A 5,932-nucleotide genomic window follows, 5' to 3' on the forward strand; every position below is an offset into this window, starting at 1 on the left:
CAAGGAATTCCTCAAATTCATCACAAGTACCATTCCAAATAAGTAGAATGTCGTCTATGTAACGTTTGTATAACTTAATTTTATCTGAAAAGGGATTGAGTTGATATATATACTTAGCTTCCCAGCTTCCCATATGAAGATTGGCGAAGCTGGGTGCAAAAGTGGTACCCATGGCTGTACCCCATGTTTGAAGATAGAACGTATCCAGAAAATTAAAATAATTATGAGAAAGTATAAAATGAATAAGATCACACAGAAAATCTCTGTGTTCTACTGAGATAGAACTGTCCTGACTTAAAAACTCTCTACAGGATTCAATACCCTTCTCATGTTGTATAGAAGTGTAGAGGGATTGTACGTCAATAGTAACCCAATGGTAGCTATTGTCCCACACAAAGTCTTGTAGTATCTGTAAGATACTCGTCGTGTTCTTGAGATATGAATTCAGAGAACTAACATATTTTCTAAGAAAAAAATCTATATACTTAGACGAATTGCAAGTAAGGGAATCAATACCCGAAATTATCGGTCTCCCTGGTGGCTTCAACAAATCCTTATGGATTTTAGGGAGGTAATAAAAAGTTGGAGTAACAGGACAAGATGTAAATAAAAACTGAAACTCCTCTTTGGTCAAGATGTTATCGTGGAGCCCTTTTGATAGTAGCTCCCTTATATCAGAGATATAGTCAGTGGTTGGATCTCTATCTAATTTTTTATAAGACAGATGATCTCCCAATAATCTATTGGCCTCAGCCACATAGTCTGATTTATTTAAAATAACAGTGCCCCCTCCCTTATCGGCCTGCTTAATGACAATGTTACTATTAGATTGTAGTTTTTCCAAAGCCTGTTTCTCATACTGGGTCATATTCCCATGTCCCTTTTTCTTATGATTGGTACGACATAGATCTTGTATGACTAAATCCTGAAAAATATGTATATAGTTACTCTTAGATTCTAAGGGATAAAACTTAGAAGTCAATCTCATGCCTGATTTTGATGGTAAATTATGGTTTTCCTCATAATTTTTGAGGCAAGTCATGTCCTTCCTTGCAAAGTGTCTTTTTAGAGTCAATTTACGAACAAATTTATGTACATCTATATATGCCTGAAATTTGTTAAGATGACTAGTAGGAGCAAAAGAAAGACCCTTATTTAATACAGATATTTCAGGCTTCGACAATTGATGTTCAGATAGATTAAAAATACTCTTTTTTCTTAGCTCATTGTTAGAGGTTACAAGAATCTTTTTTTGTGAATTCTGGATTCCCCCTCTTCTACCTCGTCGTCTATGTATCTCCTTTTTAGGGGGGAGGCTACCCTTGTATTTTCCTTGCAGCGGGTCTTGTAATGTAACAGCTTTTCCCGTCTGGAAGGACCCGGAGATAAAAAATCATCCGTCTCACTTTCAGATACTGAGAGAGTAGAATACCTATTCCTGAGTTGGGATTCAAAGTGAACTTGTTTATTCAATTTGGGACTAGATGACATAGTCCCCCTTCCCACTGGAACCTTGTTCCATTTGTTAGTGGAAGCTCTTTGGGATGATTCACCATATGAGGATTTGTGATTGGTTTTAAATTTAGACCATTTTTTTATTTTTGCTTGTGCGTAATCTCTTTTGTCTCTCTGAAATTTACGCTCTTTAGTTCTAATCACATGCGCTTCAATCCTATCTAGTTTTTTATTAAGTACAACCTCATTGGCTTTAAAGTTTTCATTTTCCCTAAATGGTTGTAAAATAAGTTCTTTGGCTTCTAGTTCTTTTTCAACATTCTTAAAAATGTTAGTTTTTTCAAGTATGATTAACTTGATTAATTTCAATGAACAGTCATGCAATATATTATCCCATTCCTTAATAAAGGTATGGTTTTCCTGTCCGAACGTGGGTGTTTTATTGAGTCTAAGACCCCGAGGAATCCTATTGACCTCAAGGTAGGACTGTAAACATTTAATGTCCCACCATGCTTTCGTTTCCTTAACCAACAATTTCTCAATATCCCAAAACAGTTGATCAAGCTCATCATTCTTATTAATGTTCTCAATATTATCATCAAAAATCTTTTGACTGCAATCCTTTCTCTGATTGAATCTATTGGTTAATTTCCACATTGTCCTAATCTATATGGAAAACGTGAGTATTGAGCAGCCTATATCAAATAACCAAAGTAATAAAAAACAAACAAACAGATATATAAAATGGCGCTCAAAACCACAACGTAGTCACAATATTGTAGTATAATAAGCAGCAGAAAAGTTCCAGATGTATAAATAGCTCAAGTATGAGCGGCAGCCACGATATCCTGTAGCCAGATGGTTAATCCGGAAATGAAGACACTGTAACAGAAGACAGGCAGGGCGCCTCAATGTGTATTACCACTTGTATAGTATAAATGGATGTAATATCATGCGTACCATTAGGTATTGGTAGGTCGTCTAATCAGAGAAGGAGGATCCTCTTCATAAATTGTTCCTCCCAGTTGGTAAAATAATGGACAATGCAGAAAACAGAATACAACATAGAGTAGTATTGTCAGGATGTGCAATCACACCACCTGTGGAATATATACCACCTATGGGACTTCCTTATCGTGCAGAAACACATATGCCCAGAAATCAACAATTATGATATATAGGACACCCGTGTGTACCAGCCCAAAAAAAGGGTATAAAAGTATATATAAACTGCGTACCAGATGATCTCTTCAAATTGGCACAAAATAAATCCTTTGGAGGATCAGTTGTATAGTCCCTCTCTTCAAATCTCAGTCATTGGCAGCAATAATGACAAGAAAGGAGGTGTAAAAAGTACAATAGCGCTTTATTAAAAAATAAATATATGCACTTACATCAAGGAGTGCAGATAGATGTTAAAGGTAGTAGGCTCAACGCGTTTCGTCCCGGTAAAAACGGGACTTCATCAGGAGCAGGAGAACAGCAGATACCTATACCGCTATATTGCCGGCTTTAAATAGAGCCCGGACGCCATCTTGGCGCATGCGCAGATGCCGCCACTTACTGCGCATGCGTCAGAACAACTTTATTCATATTCACAAAAACACCAGACGGAACAGTAATCCCGCATATGCAGCGTGACACTCCAGTGGAGCCACCCATATGCCCCTTAATAGACACTAATAAAATATCAAGATGTTTGCTCTCATTAGCTACGTTATATAGTAAAAGGATATGGTTATACATGCTACATAATCCCCATAACGCCAGCGGAATCAGTAATATAACATCCATATACAAAAAACATTAAAAACAGTTATGCATGATGTGATACATAATATATAAAAAAATATAAAACATGTACAGAAAACACATATATACATGCATATACATAATCGCATATAACCTAATTAAATCTACCAAACAGTGGGTTAATCTATATCCATTATACCTAAACTCAAATCTGGTGACAATATATCAGATACAAATACCGATTTGGCTGCTTAGTACACATCATCAACCTGACCAAGCATTAATATCCTAATATTATGAGATGACACCTACTTGCTATATCTCTAAACCTTGACTATAATAACCAATGAGAGCAATAAAGTTAATAAAACCAATATCACCCATAGATTGGCATCCTAATAATGGACCCGATATAGTGACTGTACCTTCTAGGATACTAAAACATTATATGTTTATCAAGGTGAAAATCATTGAGGCGCCCTGCCTGTCTTCTGTTACAGTGTCTTCATTTCCGGATTAACCATCTGGCTACAGGATATCGTGGCTGCCGCTCATACTTGAGCTATTCATACATCTGGAACTTTTCTGCTGCTTATTATACTACAATATTGTGACTACGTTGTGGTTTTGAGCGCCATTTTATATATCTGTTTGTTTGTTTTTTATTACTTTGGTTATTTGATATAGGCTGCTCAATACTCACGTTTTCCATATAGATTAGGACAATGTGGAAATTAACCAATAGATTCAATCAAAGAAAGGATTGCAGTCAAAAGATTTTTGATGATAATATTGAGAACATTAATAAGAATGATGAGCTTGATCAACTGTTTTGGGATATTGAGAAATTGTTGGTTAAGGAAACGAAAGCATGGTGGGACATTAAATGTTTACAGTCCTACCTTGAGGTCAATAGGATTCCTCGGGGTCTTAGACTCAATAAAACACCCACGTTCGGACAGGAAAACCATACCTTTATTAAGGAATGGGATAATATATTGCATGACTGTTCATTGAAATTAATCAAGTTAATCATACTTGAAAAAACTAACATTTTTAAGAATGTTGAAAAAGAACTAGAAGCCAAAGAACTTATTTTACAACCATTTAGGGAAAATGAAAACTTTAAAGCCAATGAGGTTGTACTTAATAAAAAACTAGATAGGATTGAAGCGCATGTGATTAGAACTAAAGAGCGTAAATTTCAGAGAGACAAAAGAGATTACGCACAAGCAAAAATAAAAAAATGGTCTAAATTTAAAACCAATCACAAATCCTCATATGGTGAATCATCCCAAAGAGCTTCCACTAACAAATGGAACAAGGTTCCAGTGGGAAGGGGGACTATGTCATCTAGTCCCAAATTGAATAAACAAGTTCACTTTGAATCCCAACTCAGGAATAGGTATTCTACTCTCTCAGTATCTGAAAGTGAGACGGATGATTTTTTATCTCCGGGTCCTTCCAGACGGGAAAAGCTGTTACATTACAAGACCCGCTGCAAGGAAAATACAAGGGTAGCCTCCCCCCCTAAAAAGGAGATACATAGACGACGAGGTAGAAGAGGGGGAATCCAGAATTCACAAAAAAAGATTCTTGTAACCTCTAACAATGAGCTAAGAAAAAAGAGTATTTTTAATCTATCTGAACATCAATTGTCGAAGCCTGAAATATCTGTATTAAATAAGGGTCTTTCTTTTGCTCCTACTAGTCATCTTAACAAATTTCAGGCATATATAGATGTACATAAATTTGTTCGTAAATTGACTCTAAAAAGACACTTTGCAAGGAAGGACATGACTTGCCTCAAAAATTATGAGGAAAACCATAATTTACCATCAAAATCAGGCATGAGATTGACTTCTAAGTTTTATCCCTTAGAATCTAAGAGTAACTATATACATATTTTTCAGGATTTAGTCATACAAGATCTATGTCGTACCAATCATAAGAAAAAGGGACATGGGAATATGACCCAGTATGAGAAACAGGCTTTGGAAAAACTACAATCTAATAGTAACATTGTCATTAAGCAGGCCGATAAGGGAGGGGGCACTGTTATTTTAAATAAATCAGACTATGTGGCTGAGGCCAATAGATTATTGGGAGATCATCTGTCTTATAAAAAATTAGATAGAGATCCAACCACTGACTATATCTCTGATATAAGGGAGCTACTATCAAAAGGGCTCCACGATAACATCTTGACCAAAGAGGAGTTTCAGTTTTTATTTACATCTTGTCCTGTTACTCCAACTTTTTATTACCTCCCTAAAATCCATAAGGATTTGTTGAAGCCACCAGGGAGACCGATAATTTCGGGTATTGATTCCCTTACTTGCAATTCGTCTAAGTATATAGATTTTTTTCTTAGAAAATATGTTAGTTCTCTGAATTCATATCTCAAGAACACGACGAGTATCTTACAGATACTACAAGACTTTGTGTGGGACAATAGCTACCATTGGGTTACTATTGACGTACAATCCCTCTACACTTCTATACAACATGAGAAGGGTATTGAATCCTGTAGAGAGTTTTTAAGTCAGGACAGTTCTATCTCAGTAGAACACAGAGATTTTCTGTGTGATCTTATTCATTTTATACTTTCTCATAATTATTTTAATTTTCTGGATACGTTCTATCTTCAAACATGGGGTACAGCCATGGGTACCACTTTTGCACCCAGCTTCGCCAATCTTCATATGGGAAGCTGGGAAGCTAA

The sequence above is a fragment of the Mixophyes fleayi genome, chromosome 1, assembly GCF_038048845.1.
Source record: "Mixophyes fleayi isolate aMixFle1 chromosome 1, aMixFle1.hap1, whole genome shotgun sequence".
Classification (NCBI taxonomy): domain Eukaryota; kingdom Metazoa; phylum Chordata; class Amphibia; order Anura; family Limnodynastidae; genus Mixophyes; species Mixophyes fleayi.